This window comes from Pteropus medius, unplaced genomic scaffold (genome assembly GCF_902729225.1).
Source record: "Pteropus medius unplaced genomic scaffold, Ma_sr-lr_union100, whole genome shotgun sequence".
Classification (NCBI taxonomy): domain Eukaryota; kingdom Metazoa; phylum Chordata; class Mammalia; order Chiroptera; family Pteropodidae; genus Pteropus; species Pteropus medius.
The window spans coordinates 30,962,339-30,979,934 of record NW_024349800.1 but is presented as its reverse complement, the minus strand read 5'-3'; the positions used below and the strand labels follow the sequence as shown (position 1 = coordinate 30,979,934).

At 34.2% G+C, this 17,596-nt stretch overlaps 1 long non-coding RNA gene and 1 pseudogene across 1 annotated transcript in view; one reads left to right on the top strand and one right to left on the bottom strand.

Moving 5' to 3' along the window:
* Window positions 1-17,596, bottom strand: part of LOC120621653 (uncharacterized) — a 222,121-nt gene that overhangs the window by 36,727 nt on the left and 167,798 nt on the right. The gene's annotated exons all lie outside the window — the stretch shown is intronic.
* Window positions 12,643-12,761, top strand: LOC120622372 (uncharacterized; annotated as a pseudogene).

The following is a 17,596-nucleotide window of genomic DNA, read 5'->3' as shown; positions in this document are numbered from 1 at the left end:
GGGCCTACTGTTGAGTATTGATGAGAAAGACACTGCTCCAGAAAAACACTCCAGGGGAGTGTTTGCTTTTGTAGAAATTTGAGTTTTCTGAAGTCATCAATTGGTTCACTCTCCACCCATCCAGAAGTTGATCCCCATCCATGTACTACTGCCTGACTTAGGAAGATGTCGTGTATACAACTGGACATAGTTCAGATTCATCACGGTGACTTTGCATAATACAGTATTTCCTGAAATTCAGAATAGATCTGGAAAAGACCATTTTTCTGAAGTCGTTTAACAAATATTTATAAAGTATCTATTAAATATAAATGAATAAAACCATGGTCCCACCCTTGACAAGGGTGAAGTCTAGGGGCAGAGTAACTAGCTATTACTGAGTGTATACTCTTTGCCACTACTAGTAGTTATAACACTATCTTATGCAGTAAGAAAAGAAAAAATTGGTAGAATCTTCATCTAAAAGACAATACCTTAAGTTGAGTTGTGAAGGATAAACAGGACATTTCCAATTAAACCCAGAACGGGAATATTCCTTAGTAGAAAGAACATGGACTTCAGAAAGAGCATACTCAATGAGGGATTATTGTTATTGCCTATTTGGCATAACTCAACTCAACACAATAAGGAATAAACACTGTTTGTAACTGAATAACTAAATCTCTACTTGAATAAGATTTTAATCACTGATAACAAAAACTTTAGATAACTAAAGGAAACAAAGGTAACTTTGTTATTATTACATAAACCTAAGAGTTTCATAACAATTAGGAGATTATGACTGGCTGTATTAGTTATGCTGTAGAATTGTAGTCAGCTTTAGAGCCTGTAAGTGTATGAATCCCTGTTTATTTCTGAGAAGTCAAAAACTAAATTAAATATATTAAACTCCTTAAAATTAGATCTAATTTTGTTTGAAAAATAATGTGGGAGGAAGAAAAATAAGAAAATTAGTTTGGTTTTGACTTTCCATCATACACAGTCTGAGCTGCTCTGGTTAATGAGGACGTTCCCCAATTGGAAGAAAAGGTGAAAGAAGGTCTTGATTTCACAGAGCTCAACTGACTTCATGTGGGAGTTGCAAGGAAGATTTCAAAATGCCAAATGTATCTTTGCCATCAGCTTTCATGTCATGGTGTGCACCTTGGGGAAGAAAAGTGGATCCAGCAAACTGGCATTTGGATCAAAGCTGCTTTTGGTAAAAACACATGTTTCAAAAGCCTTGAAATTCATGTTGCAATATTTTCAACTGCTGCCAGGACTACTGCCCTCTCACCTCAAACGCATGAAACCAATTCCAAATGAAAAGAGTTGCAAGGCATGCCATTGGCTGGTAATAAACAATGCCATGCTATAATGATGTATGGGACAAATATTAGCCTAGCTAAATGGAAAAGTCCGAAGACAAAGAAACTGCCCACAGTGCCAGTTAGTGACAAGCAACAACAAAAAATGTAGCTACATGGGTCTTTAAGAAGATATTACATCACATAACAAGAACCTGGAGAAAAACTGGTCCAGAATTTATTAATTCAGTGGCTCAATGTCATAACCAAGGACATGGGGGCTCTCTCTCTACTTTGTCATCCTGAGAGTATTGCTTTTGTCTGCAAGATTGTCACAAGATCACAATATGGCTGCATGACTCCAGGCACCAACCCATCAAACAACCACATCTAAAATCCAGAAGGTCAGTTACTTCACACAAGTGTCCATCAGGGAGAGAAGACCAGAGCCCTTGTGTATGACTGCACAGGTTGTACCTCACAACCCCAGAGGGGCTGTAACATAAACCATAATGAGTATGGCATCCTGTAGAGATGACCACCTTTTGTAAATAGCTATAATATTGTAAACAGCTATAGTATTTATAGTATTGAGGCTAAATAAATTCTGATAAAATATTAAGCCTGAGAGTAACTTTAAGTATTTTTAAAGGAGTAAAAGTCATGTGTGGAAGTTGTAGGTAGAAATATATAGTAATTGGTCACTTTAATTTTCACACATCCATTCTCAGTTTTTCAAACCCAACATTTCTAGTACTTGCTTTTTTCCCAGAGGGTATTTGAAAGTAAACATCATTTGTTTTATAATTTCAAGTCAGTTTCTTTTCCAGAACCGCAATCCTATACAGCAAAAGATTAGAGGCTCTATTTTTTCCCAACGTGGCAGTAATCCACCTTTTAATTGTCACCCTTAAATCAAAAGTACTTCTAAATGTCCACTCAAAAATTTGACACGTCACTCCATTATTCAGTTTGTTCTTAAAGTGATCAACAGTGGTATCTGTGAGAGAAAACACATTTTCTCTAATAAAAACATGGTAATGATCCCAGGCACTCATTTTTTACAGAAAATTTTTTCATTCTTGCTGCTATGTTATTTCAATCACAACCAATCCCATGAATTTAAACTAAAAGGACATCTTGATGTGAACTATCTATTAACTAAAAGTATATTATCAACTCTAGCCACTCCTCCTCTAGATTACCAATTTAGTATTACTTCAAAAGACAGAGCCTCATAGTTATTGATAGTTTGTCCAGGACTTAATAAGCACATAAACTTAGACAACCATGATAGTCATTCAAAATAACTTTTATGACTCCTATCTAAGTGTACCCAGTCCTCAGCATGGCTTGCAGATATGCTTAACAGAGGATGATCACAATCATGCTGAGTTATAATATACTAATATTAAGCTTGGAACCCATGTTTTATTCTTAGTTATTAATGCCAGGGCTAGATGTGTGGGTTGCTGCCAGGGACACATGACATAGGATTCCCAACCCATCCAAAAGAGAATGAGTGTCAATTCAGTGTTTGGTTTTTGTTTGTTTGTTTTAAGCAAAAAAAGAGATGTAAATGAGATAAGACTGACCTTTGTATTTGAATACTGGTGAGGCTTTCCAATCCACAGGAGGCAAAGAGGTTTAGTGGACCATTCAGTAATGGGAAACCAAAGGAGAAAATTGCAGCAAACGAGCCCAAGCAGCATGTTAGTTCATTTCATCTTTCAGAGCAAAACTTTTAGGAATATTTTTCTAAGTATATGCTTTACAGCTGGCATTCCCATTTGTCTCCCCACCTGTCCCATTCTAAACAGATAATCTATCATTTTAGAAATACTGCTGCATTGAGAAAACCTAAGGAAGTCTCCAGTATCTTAAAATAACTCTAACTGTGGCAATTGCCTGATTTTAAAAGGCCTTACTGTACATTATTCTGTATGACATAATAGTCACATTGCTGTATTGATAACAAGCCTTTTCAGAGATTTAATGGCTTTTACAAAAACTTCTCCCTCATTTCTCTGAGCCACCTGGGGAGAATGTACATTTCTCAATACTCTTTCCACAAGCCCCACCAAAAAATGAATAACTTCTGTGGAATCCCACCCAATTTAGAAGTCACCCTTCATGGGAATGCCAAACTTTCTTTCTACCAGAAACCCAGGTTTCAGGATGATTTACTGATGATGTCCTCACATGTAAAGATTCAGAAGTAAAGTGATGCCTTTCAAATGGGGCCAAGAAGAACTGAGGATCCTGGCCTGCTTCTAACCACATTAATTCCAGTCTCCCTCCAGATCAGAACTCTTTACCATCTTAGTAAATTAAATACTTCATATACGTCTACCAATTGAGTCCTATTGATAGGCATATAAAAATTAAAGTCCGCTATCTCAAAGTTAAGTTTGTTTTACTTTTGACTACTGACCTTCCTTTGTACCCCACTGGTTACCAGAATAATGTTTTCATATGAAAAGACAATTAAAAAAATACCAGGAAGAACAAAAACTGTACAAAAATTAAAGGTCTGTATACGAAGCAAACTAAAATGTGGTATCATTTTTGAGCAAGTATTGGAATATTGAGAGAGAGAGAGAGAATCCTTTGTCCTTGATATCATGTTCCTTTGAGAGGCCTGAGGTTCCTGTCAATAAATTTTATTTCCTTTCCTAATGGCCCAAACATACTACGTTGTTTTACAGTGAATGACACCTATATGTTCATAATGCTATAAAGCTTACTTGTTGGATTTGAATTTTTAGCATTAACTTATGGACAAAGCATAGGCAAATCAATAATAATCACATCTGAAAATAACATCTACACCTAGACCTCTAATGCCATACACAATAACAAACTCCAGGGAAAGAAGAGTTGACGATTTGAGATTTAAAAGACACCATTTGTAAAATGAAAAACAAGTGACAAACTGATATGAACTATATTAAGAACTTCTCTAAGTCAAAAAGAACATTAATAATTGAATAGAGAAGATGAGCAAAGATTATGAAAAGGTTTTTTTCTTTTTTTGGGTCCATGTATCTATTCCTATTTTGGTTCCTTTCTTTTTCCCGCCCCCCCCCAATCTTAGTTTTCATGTTAAAGAGAAAACTACAGGCTCAAAATGATGTCCCTCATGTTAAAGCTCATGGTATCAACCTAGATTTAATGTCTAAGCTAACTGCAGCTTCGACCTCTCCCAGAAGCGTCATCTTAGTCAACCAGCCTGGAATTTTCTGGTCAGTATCAATGAGGTCATCCGTCACATGGGCCCTCTCCATTCCCACCCTGCTTTTGGATGAAGCAATCTGCATGATAAAAGCCTTGGTGTCCCTTTCCCTCAAACAGACATGCCCTGAACTAAAATCATCCTTTCTTTTGCTACTATCTTCTTCCCTACCCTTCTTCCACCTATAAAAACCTTGCACAGTCCCTCAGAAATGCCTTGTAGTTGCTAGGCAGGATGCTGCCCGATTCATGAATTGCTTCATTAGATCTTCAAATTTACTTGACAAAATTTTGTTTTTAACACCATATTGCTATTCCTCATTTATGTTCCCATATTTCTCTGGTTCAGTGCAGACCATTTAGGGTGAAAATGCCTAATTTAATACTTCAATAGAAAGCACTCAATAAATACAGATGGGTTTTCATTGAATTATTTATACAATTGGCAAGATTCATTCACTTATGCTTATTGTCTATGTGTTTCCATAAGAATATGTCCGTTATTTCTGCCTGTTATAGCAGTATCTATCTGAAACAGCAATAAGGTTATGCTGTTTTACAGAATATAGCACACCAAGAAAATCCCAATCCTTCCTTTAAACAGTATCTTTCAAAAACATTTTTGAAAATATCATCTCTTGTTTTTACGCAATGAGATAGCACTGAAAATACACTATTGACTTATCCAAATAGTTTGGGGTAAGAATTTCCATAGCGGACTTTTCACTGAACTATAAACCAGTTTTGTCCCCAAATGGACTCCAGTTCACCTTGGGAAATGTAAATGACAGAGGACAAGAGAGAAAGAAAAAGAGAGGGGGGGAGGCAGAAACTTTTAAAATTCTATAGGATTAAATAATTCAAGTGAATCAGAGATCTTATCTACTGCTAGTCCCCAAAAAAGATTTCCACCTGGAAGGGTTTTGTCTTCAAACAAAGGTGTTATTTTAATGAACACAAGCTAAGTTTTTAAACTACTTCTTATACCTAGGAGCTAAAAACATTTAGTTGAGGACAGCTGAGGCATTTGTGCATTAAAATTGGGAATTTACATTGCAATTGACTTTATTCTCCTCTTTGATTTAATATTTACCGGTTTTTTGTAAGGGACCTACATACTGTATAGATATCTTAGGCTTAGAGAAGCGGTCCTCCCATTGCATCAAAACTTTTCAGACTTTCAAGGTTAATGCTAGTCTTTTGGATCATTTAAAATGATAGAGAGGAGGAGTTGTACCATCAGCAAACTCTTACCCATATTTTAACAGCACTTTAAAATTTTAATTCTTTTAAATCATGCCTTTGCCAAATCTAACCAATTTACGTTGAACCACTGCAGCCACTACATTGACCCTGCCCTTCAGAGACAGCAAAGTAACTATAGCTTTTCAAATAATATGCTCTAACCTATGCTCTTACTAAATTTGCAATTCATTTCAATACTTTTCCTTTTAGCATTGACAGAAAGCTTTTGCAGGCTTTTCTCTTACCACCCAGTGTTCCTTCTTCTCTTTACACATTCTTAGAGAAATATTTTAGCTGCCAAAAGTATCCCCATTAGTAAAGAATTTAATAAAATTATAAATGATAACTTGAATAAAAGCCCTTTAAAAAAAAAAGTAGCATTTTCTTCTATTTTACTCTGAATTTAAAGAAATCTGCTTCTGTAACAGCATTTCAGAATTTTGGCAGCTCATCTTCCAGTTACATTTAAAATTTAAAGGGAGAAATATTCATCTTTAATGAGCTAGAATGGAAGCATTTCTGTGTCATCAAAAAGGAATTCATTTGTAAATTTGGAACTTGTTTGACAGAAAGAATTTTAACAAAGCAGGTTTGACCTGTAAAGAAACACCTAATGCTTCAGAACTATTTTCTAAAAATGCACATACTGCATTCACTGTAGAGCTCAAATATGCCCTGAGCACAGAAACTGAGAATACTAATCTATCTTAACAATTGTAGAGTTTAGAGACAAAGTTTCACATTTTCTGCTGGAAAATTCACTCTGGGGGTGATGAGGAACAGATTCTGATCCATACCCTGCTAAAAATCTGATATTGGGCAAATATCTTCACTGGACTGGCTCAATTTCCCTTTTTTTTTTTTAAAGAGTGGCAGATACTCTGTTCTATCAGGTTATTTCTGGTTCTTTCATTCTAATATTTATAAATTGTGATGGATGTCCAGTTGTCTTTAGTTCTGCTAACAAATCTACTCAAATCAGGTAAGTGAAGTTTTGCTAAAAAATGTCAGTCTGTAAAAAATATTTGAAGTTCTTGGGGCAAATTTCAGAGGAGGAAAGACATACTTAATGTCGTAATCTATTGAGGATACTTCTGGGGAGGAAGATTTTCCTTTTACCCTTCTAGGTTCTTCTGGCTGGTCTAAGAATTGACTTGAGACAAATTAACAGGAGAAAATCAAATTTAATTTTGTATGTACAGGGCTCCCAAAGATATAAGACCCAAGGACAAGTCAGGCAGTTTAGACTTATATGGCATTTTGAGCTAAGGAATGGTATTAGGGCCTGAGGCTTCCAAAAAGAGGGTAATTCACAGGAAAATAAGAATGGCAGATGTTTGGTAATTAGATGTTTGCCCTGCCATACAGATAGGTCATTCAGATAAAAAGTTCTCTCTGATAATCATAGCTCCGAGATTGTCCCCCTATCTAAATTCTTTTAGTTAGTTAAGAGATAGTTAAAAGTTTTTCTTGAATCTACTGGGTCTTAATTGCTCTCAGCTCCAAATAATCTACATGCCAAAGAGGCATGTTCTGGAGTCATGAACACTAGCCTCAGTACAAAGCTGAATAAAACACACTTTCTGCTCTTCATAGTTTCACTGCTTACTATAAGGAAAAGAGAAATCAGTCTACTATAAGAAATCTACTATAAGAAAAAACAAATCGTGGCAGCCAAGGTATGAACCAGAAACAGAAATGAAGGCTTTTTTTCCCCAGAGACATCATAGAAGGCTTTCTAGGAAAGGTGACAGTATTACATAGTCGTGTGCACTTAACACACAATAAGGATGTATCCTAAGAAATTCTGTGCCTCGGTTTCCTCTTCTTTAAAATGAGGGTAATAATAGTACTTATCTCATGGAGTAGTTGTAAGGATTAAATGTATCCAAATATGTACAAATGCTTAGAACAGCACTTTCTCTATACTAAGCCCACATCAGTATGAGGGGTTTACTTAAATTACTATTGTTCTGAAAAATGATTAGATGTTGGCTAGGAATTCAAAAATGAGGGGCATTTTGGGCAGAGAGAGTAATAGATATAAAGTGGGTTTTCTTTATTAAAAAAGAATGGGGTGTTTATGAGATTTCAAAGAGTTCCTGGAATATTGGGTTTACCTGGAGGAGTGGGTAAAGATGGAGCCAAAGGGACGTACATTTCATGAAGATTTTCTGCAACATTTGATTCTACATTTAAAATAACCGAAAGATTTAAGAGGCGGAAAATATTTATCTAGGTTCCTGTGAGACATCTTATAGGTACAAGAAATGTCGGTGTTAGATGTAGGAATTACACCCAAAAAAATGTAGGCTTTCAATGTAGGAATTTTTAAAATCTACTTTTTAAACCTGCAAGTAGATAATAATTTCAATAGTTTGCACTTGTAAACACATGATTAGATGAGTATGAGTAGTTTCAATTTTCTCAAAGAATAAAACCTAAATGGTTAACTCTGAATTTTAGTATTTTCGTATTACTTTGAAGCTTCTGTTTTAAATCTCAGAAAGAAAAAAACACTGTGGACAACAGACATATCCTGTATTTGTTTACATTAGTATTTTATTTATATAGTAATTCTATTTCCCATTCATTTCTCCAAGTTTTTTCTATGGGATTATGAATGTTAGCTACAGAAATATATAGCTTGATACATCAGAAATCTGTCCAAAATGGCCATAAGAAGAACTTAAACTTAACACAGATCTTAAATGATGATGCAGATATAGACCCTGTAAGGAACTGTGGGTTTGTGAGTAGAATTGTGAAATTCTTTATGTACTAGTTATAATTTTATCAATACTTCCAATTTAGGATAGGACTAGATCACATTCAATTTTATCACATTATCTAGTTAAGAAACAAAAGCATGTTCCACCTATCTAATGCTCATGAAATAGTCTAGGAATTCCTTTGATGCATTTTTAAAAATCTTCAAGCCATAAATAAAAATACGCCTTGCTTAGAAGGTGGTTAAACACAAAATCAGTACTCCTGGAGGAAAAGAATAAAAGGTCAAATCTCAGCCTAGATGCTCTGAGATCTGAAAGCCAAGAATAAAGACGAAGTGGGTGAACTTTCTTGAATATGTATTTGAGATGTACTGTTACCTAGTTGATAAAAATTAAGAACCACTTTAGTAGGCTGCAAAGAAGCCCCACCACCACCACCTCACAAATAAACAAACCTGAAAACAGACACTGTATTTTTATAGAAATATACAAAATCCCTGCTGATACATCAAATCACTTGGAAAATCCAAATAAGTCTGTCCCCCTTCACCATGTCCTCTGCCAGAGAGCAGGCTCTTATTTTCAAATGGACTCTAGGATATATGCAATTGATAAAGGCTCTACAGTGGCCCATAATATGTTTTACGGGTTTACTGACTCACTAAAGAAAAAAGTTTAGAATTTATCATTCTAAATGTCCAAGATTATATGTCCACATAATCTTTGCCCTAGGCTAGACATGGCTCTCAAAATTTTTGAGATTAAAGGGAAATGTCTGTGAAAGATATAAGAAACAGATATATATTGTGTTTCCTAGACAGCTCTCAGGACTACTTCACATACTTAACAAATATTAACAATAAAAAAGAGCATTGGCTTTGTGGGTTATGTATATATTGATATTTATCATATGAGAAATCTTAAATATACTTAATAATTTACTTAAAAGTAGCAGGAATAACCCATGACAACATATTTTCATTAAAAAAAGCTTCATTTCTGAAACATAAAAGGAATGAGAATAGCATTTTTATATTTTTGTAAATGTCTTTTAATAATAGTCTTAAAAGACTACTGGATTCCCATCCATTCTATTGCATTATGTTATTTTGGTTAAAAGATACAAAGACAACCTTACACAGATATTTAGTTAGAAAAGGAAGGAGTATTTTAATAGCCTTTTCAGATAACTGTGGCTATTACTTTTTTATACTATATCCAAACTCAACAAATGGTAGTTTCTTAAAGTTTAGTTGCAATGTAAAATTTGTATCAATGAATATTTATTTTATACTCCGTTTCATTAAAATTACTGATCTATCTTGTGCTATGAATGGATCTTTTATCCATGCATGATTTTGTAATAACATGTTTTGGTCATTTTGAAAATATTAGTTCATGAGTTATACAGATCTTCCAAATGCTGACACCTTTCATCATATATCAAAAAAAAATCATCAATATATCACTGAGCTCATCAAAAAAAGTCTTTGTAGTTATTTCAAGTAAAAACAGTGCTCCATAACTAGGTGTCTGAATCAGCTTTCAACTCAACCACACAAACACTTTTTCTCATTTAGTAGAAATATAGTCATCTTCAGTGTGCAACAGAAGTGCTTTACGTGTACATTCCCTTTTTAACACAAAATATTAAAAAGACATACTCAGGGATCAAAACTTTGTACTTTTTTATCGCTTCATTGAGGACAGTCTCTTTTCCTTTTAAAGCACATGCGTAATGGTAGAGAATATAGTTTGAAGGTGCTGCCTTGATCTACGCTAAGGTATCAGCAGTTCTGTTATTCCTTTTGCACCACCAGTACAAATATCAGCACAATGTATATGGCAAATAACATCTTAGTATTATTATGAAAGTAGTCTTAACCTCACAAACCTTTTAAAAGGGTCTCAGAGATCCCAAGGGGTCTGCAGACTACAATTTAGGAACAAATGTCTTAGCCCCTCTGGTCTTCAAATGATTCATATGACCTCAAATCTCTCAATTTTTCCCCTAGTATCTCTCCTGTCTATTTACAGAGCCTATGGAGGTTGAAAATGATAGCAGCCAATCCTAGCTTTCCCTGCTGCCTGAAATCCAACTAATAGTTGACATCACTCTAATTGCTAACAGGTAAATCATCAAATTGATAAGTAAATTAGTGGTCAGGGCTATTTTGATTTGTAACACCTACTTCTTCAGGACTACAAAATTAAATCATTCAAAGAAAATGATTAAAGTTTCTACTGCTGGGCATATACTCAAAGAATTAAAAGCAGAATCTTGAAGAAATATTTGCATATTCATGGTTCTAGCAGCTAGGAGATGGAAGCAACAGAAACTGTTCAGCCACAGAAGAATGGATAAAAAAATATGTCATATTCAAACAATGGGATACTATGCAGACTTTAAGAGGAAGGAAATCCTGTCACGTGTTACAACATGAATGAACCTTGAGGACATTATGCTAAGTAAAATGAGCCAGTCACAAAAAGATAAATACTCTCTGATTCAACTTACATGAGGCATCTAAAGTGGTCAAATTTTTTACCACAACAACAAAAAAAAATTAAGAAAGAAAGAAACCAAGGCACTGAGACTGTAAGTTTTCTGTATTCACATAACTTTTAAGTGGCAAATTTGGAGAACTCAGGTCTCAGGACCATTCTTGTAGCTACTTGCAGAAATAAACCTTGTGTCATGGGCATTAGGGTCTAAAGTATTAGAAAATAAAGATTGCAATGACATATAAGTAAAATAATCCAAAATATAATTCACAGAAGCCAAACAACAGCTCAATTCAACAAGCATTGGCTGAACATATAAAATGTGCCAGACTCTATGCTAGATACTAAAAATAAAGAAATAAATATGTTCCCAGCTCTTTCGAAGCATAGCCTGGGAGGTCTTGGGATGTGTGTGGGTGGGAGGTAGGGAGAAGATTCTGGAGGTATTAAGGACTCCTATTTTGTGACTCACAATTAGAATTAATGAGTTAAAAATGGGGAAGAGTGGGAAGTCTTTCAGGCAAAGAAAATAACATCAACAGAGCTGAAATACTGAAAACGCTCAGTAATACACATATTGTAGAATCATGAAGTGTGAGGTGGGAAGTGGTAAAGACAAAGCTGGAAGTAGAGGCCAAATTAAGTAGGGCCTCATAGGCCAAGCTGAAGAGCTTTGGACATTTGAGAATATATATTTCTCCCTGCCATCTGACAGGTTACCAGCGTATAGGGAACAGGTGACACCATGTCAACAACCACCTATGAGACGCTGGGTATGTCATTTCCACTATCAGGGCCACAGATTCTTTATCTGTTACAGGGGGAACTTAAACTAGATGGCCTCCAAAATTAATCACTCCTAAATTTCAAATCTAGAGTTTAGATTTCATTCTAAAGAAGAGTCAAAGTTGGCAATAAGTGTCATTAAAATGCTTCTCTCTGTTAAAAATAAATAAATAAAAATAAATAGATCTATTCCACACACCTCAGGGAAAAATTGAAAGATACAAAGAACCAGAAATAAAAATGTATATAAACTGCCTTATCAATTAATTACTAAATGCAAATCAAAACTAAATAATGTTCAAAATGCTTCAGACATACTGACAATATTTCTTGAGCTCTCACTCTATGCCATATAATTACCTATATTATCTCATTTAATCTTCAACAACCTTTGAAATTGGTCTTCCTGTCTTCATTTTAAATATGAGGAATCATAGGTTTAGCATATTAAAAAACTTACCCAAACTCCACTGTAAGGAGGTGGCAGAAGTGATACAGATTTGTCTACCCTAAATCTAATTCTCTCCTTGGATTTTCCAATCACTAGAATTCTTATACAAATAAGTGAAAAGAACATGCTATTTTTGGAGTATTCATATACTTAATTTACATAAGATCCAACATTTCCTTTCTCATTTCTATATGTTTATGCTTCAATTTGCATGCTTAGAAAAATGTAAAAACATAACAATAATAGTTTTAAGCTACTGAATTACTGTTTATCCAAAAATTATCTGTTCAGAATAAATGAAATTATATTTTCAACTGCCGAGGCTGTGCCCAAATTCTTTTAAACAGCCAAAAATGGTTTTCAGCAGTCACTCTAAGTTTATTCATGTATTAAAATAAGCCTTGTCTACAGCCATGCTACCCTGAACAAGCCCAATCCTGTCTGATCTCGGAAGCTAAGCAGGGTCGGGACTGGTTAGTACTTGGATGGGAAACCACCTAAGAAGACCAGGTGCTGTAGACATAAAAAAAAAAAATAAGGGAATGTAAGCTGACAAGGTCCTTGCAATTTGTGAGGTCAACCAAGGGTTGCCTCACCTAAAAAATAAAAAAATTTAAAAAAATAAAATAAGCATTGAAACGCTAACCAAAAAAAAGAGGGGGGGTAGGATTATACTAAGATTAAATTAAGAAGCTCCTTAAAACAAAAATCCATGAGGTTCTCATAGACACCAATAAATCCTAGTTTCTCAGGGATTATTTCCAAGGAAGGAAAATGAAGATCCTGAGGACCTGGCTGTTGTTACTAAACAGAAAAGCAAACAATCAAAATGAAATAATCGAGGCAATTCCAGTGATTATTTACAGGAGCTTTGACAGCTTGGTTTAACCATTACAGCTTTTCCTTACCTTTAGATCAAAAATGTTTTTCCCTCTAAATCTAATATGTTTAATTCTACTTTGGGCTTTCTGGGATCCTAACCAGCTAAAGGCATATGATGAGCATGACAGCAGGAAGAATGGTGAACGCTGTAGCCAGAGCTATGAGACAGGAATTGCATTAAGCAGGTCAAACCTTAACCAAACAGTGGTTCTCAAACTTGAGTGTGCATCAGAATCCCTGGCAGGGGTTGTTAAAATACAGGTTACTGGACCTCATGCCCAGGGCTTCTGATTTAGTAGGTCAGGGGTAGGGCCCAAGAAGTTGCATTTCTACTACCTTCCCCCGTGATGCACTCTGAGAATCACATCTATGCTTAGTTTTAGAAGTCAAGTTGATGTCCACCTTGTAACCAAGTAGCCTTATTGTTTACAGAGGACTATTCTTCAGGTACGTAGTAGACAGTTTTAAATAAGCAGACCTTTTTGGTTATTTGCTAAATGTAAAACTAATCAAACTTTAATGGCAAGTAAAATTAATTGATACTGTTAAGTTTAGAATTTTAAGTTTCAATTTTTGCTACAAATATATAACTAAAAAAAAATCATAGCATCTATTGAAAAGTTACTATATGCCAGGAACTGTGCTAGTATTTTCCTTTGTATATAATATTTCATTTAATCATCATTAAAAATCTAATATACAAATATCATTATTACTGTTATTCCCACTTAATGACAATAAATGTGCTCAACTTAGGTTAAATCACTTGCCCAAGTTTACGCTTAGTAAGTGATGAAAGCAAGTCAACCCAGGAAGTCTGCCTCCAGAATTAAAGCTTTATTGCCTCATATTCTAGGTCCTTTGAGTAGATGACACTGTGACTATCAGCAATGAAACTTATAATCTCAAACTCTAAACTCAAATGTGAAACTCTACACTCTAAAACCAAAACATTTAATAATTAATTAAATGAATAGAGGCACAGAATCACACAGAATCCCAGAGCCACTGTGCCACAAGAATTTAAAAATTTAAAAAGGGAAAGCTTAGTTTATAGAATATTGATGGAGCTGAATTGACAACCCTTTGGTTGGGTTTCTGTGCAAAATGAAATTTAAAATTTTATGTTAGATGAAAATCAACTATGAGAGTAAAACAGTACCTGGGCAGTGAGAGTAAGAAATTGTTCAAAGGGCATAGAAAGTTTAATTATGTTCAAGATACATTAAAGCCTTCAGTGTTTCAAGGAAAAAGCTAGAGACCCCACAGGAGGATGTAGCACACAGACATGGCATCCAAGGCTAGAAGTGATCAGGAATCCATCCAACAAACAGGTACCATCAGGGAGATATATCTACATATATTACATCCATGTTGTGGCTAGATAAAAACAGGGTAGCAGGACTTAGAAAGAAAGAAATCTTATCTTAGAAACTAGAATACATGGAGATAAACTCTGACTCAGGAAAAACTGATGGAAATATTATTGATCATAACTGAAAGGACTGAATTCCAGGTAAAGTGAAAATAAAATAAGATTCAAAGGTTTCTACTTAAGAATTTATTGGCCAGCACTACAGATTATAACTTGGGTTGGGGAAAAAAAACAAAGTATCAGAGTTAAATATTGCCAGATTAGAAAAAAACAAAACAAGCCAAGAAATGCAGGTGGCCTCTAAAAGCTGGAAAAGTCAACAGATTCTTTCAAACGGCTGTCAGAAAAAAATGCAGATTGACTAATACCTCACCTTTTAATCTAGTGAAATTTATTTCAAACTTCAGATCTTCAGAACTATAAAATAATAAATCTGTGTCACCTTATTCCAGCAAATCTGTGGTGATTTATTACAATAGCAATTGGAAAGTAAAATAATCAGGAATAAAGAATATGGTAAACAAAAATATGAGTAAATGCAATAGACATTTCTTCTAAAGTTCTAAATTATGTCTGATGGTTGAAACAAAAATTATAACTGTCTGATGTGGTTCTAAATGTATGTAAAAATATTTAGAGTAATTACACTATAAATAGTTATATTAAAGATAATTATTGTATAAAAAAGCTGTGGTACATATATACAATGGAATATTAGCCATAAGAAGAGATGAAATACTGCCATTTGTGACAACATGGATAGACCTTGAGATAATCATGCTAAGCGAAATAAGCTAGACAAAAAAGTTGAAAATCACATGATATCACTTATATGTGGGCTATAAAACTAAAAGCAACAAACGAACAGGACAAACAAACAGACTCATGGACATGGTCTATAGACTAGTGGTTACCAGAGGGTAGGGAGAGGATGTAGATGGAGTAAACAGGGTCAAATATGTGGTGACAGAAAGAAATCTAATATGAGAGATGAACACACAGCATAAATATATATATGCCTTACTGTTAACGTGTACAGCTGAAACTTATTGGATTTCTTTAACCAATGTCACCAAAAAAATTTTTTTTAAGGTAATTAATCTATAATATAGTCATTTTTATATATCGTAAACAAAAAGTATAATGAATGTAAAGAGAAGTAAGTTTTTTATACTGAGCTCGAACTGGTAAAACAACACCAGTAGACTCTGATAAGTTTTGAATATATAAAATAGCTATATAAAGAGATACACTCAAAAACACTATAGAAAAATCAAAATAGAATTCTGAAAAAAATGTTCAAGTAATCACATGTAGACATGAAAAAAGAACAAATATGAAAATAGCAGTCATAAATCATAACATCAATAATTGTATTAAATGTAAATGGTCAAAATATACCAGTTAAAAGACAGAAACTGACAAAATGGATCAAAAAATATGACTGAACTATATGCTGTGAATATATGAATGGCTGTGAGTTTTTGCAGAAATTCACTTTAAATATAATTATACAGGCAGGTTGAAAGTAAAAGAATGGAAAAAGATGTACCATGAAAACATTAATATAAGCACTAGTGATTATATTAACATCAAATAAAGTAGACTTCAGAGCAAAGAAAATTACCAGAAATAGAAAGCGGTATTATTTAATGATAATAGTGTCATTCCATCGAGAAAACAAAGCAATCCTAAATGAGTATGCATGAAATGAGAGCTGCAAAATATGTGAAGCAAAAACTAATAAAAATAAAAGGAAAAATAGATGAATCTGCGATTATAGTTGGAGATAGGAACACCCCTCTCTTAAAAACTGAAAGAACAACTGGATATAAAATTAGCAAGGATATAGAAGACCTCAATGGCCGCATCGACCAACAGTATCTAATCAACATTTACAGAACACTCCACCCAACAAAAGCAAAACACACATTTTCCAGTGACTATGGCTCAAGATAGACCATATACCTGGCCATAAAACAACCTTCAGCAAATTTAAAAGAATTGAAATCATATAGAATGTGCTTTGTGATCACAGTGAAATCAAATTAGAAATTAATAACAAAGATGACAGGAAAAATTTTGAAACACTTGGAAATGAATGAACACATTTAAAAATAATCTATGAATAAATAGGAAGTCTCAATGGAACTAGAAAAATACATTGAAAAGTTTGTGAGGCATTGTTAAAGAAGCCAAATTTAAATTAGAGAAAGCCAAATTTAAAACTAAATGTAAAGATTAAAGGAATAGAAAACAAAACATAGACCCATATAAATATTCCAACTGATTGTTGACAAAGGTGCAAACGCAATGCAATGGAGAAAAGATAACCTTTTCAACAAATGGAGCATCCATAGGCAAAAAATAAATAAATAAAAAATCTTGAGCTATGTCTCATCCCTTACACAAAAAAAATTAACTCAAAATAGGTCACAGATGTAAAAAAGCATGATTATAAAATGTTTAGAAAAAAAGATAGGCGAAAATATTCGAGATCTGACAGTAGGCAGAGTTCTTAACACCGAAAGCATGATCCATAAAAGAAAAAGTTAGCAAGTTCAACTTCACCAAAGTTAAAAACATCTGCTCTGTGAAAGATCCTGGAAAGAAAATGAGAAAACAAGGTGCAGCCTGGGGGAAAATATGTGTAAACCATATATCCAACAAAAGACTACTGTATAAAACATACAAAGAACTTTCAAATCTCAACAGGAAAAACACACCTCACTAAAAAAGATATATGGATGGAAAATAAGCATATGAAAACATGTTCTACATCATATGTCACCAAGAACAAGCAAATTGATATAGCACTCCGCACCCATTAGAAGGGCCAAAATCCAGAGCGCTGACACCACCAAATGCTGGTGAGGATATGGAGTATTGCTGGTGTAGATGCAAAATGGTACAGCCTCTTTGGAAGACAGTTTGGTGGTTTCTTACAAAACTAAACGTACTCTTACAATACGATCCAGCAATGGTGCTCCTTGGTATTCACCCAAATGAATTAAAAACCTATGTCCACATAAAAACATGCATGTCAATGTTAATCACAGCTTTATTCATAAATGCCAGAACTTGGAAGCCCCTCAGTTGG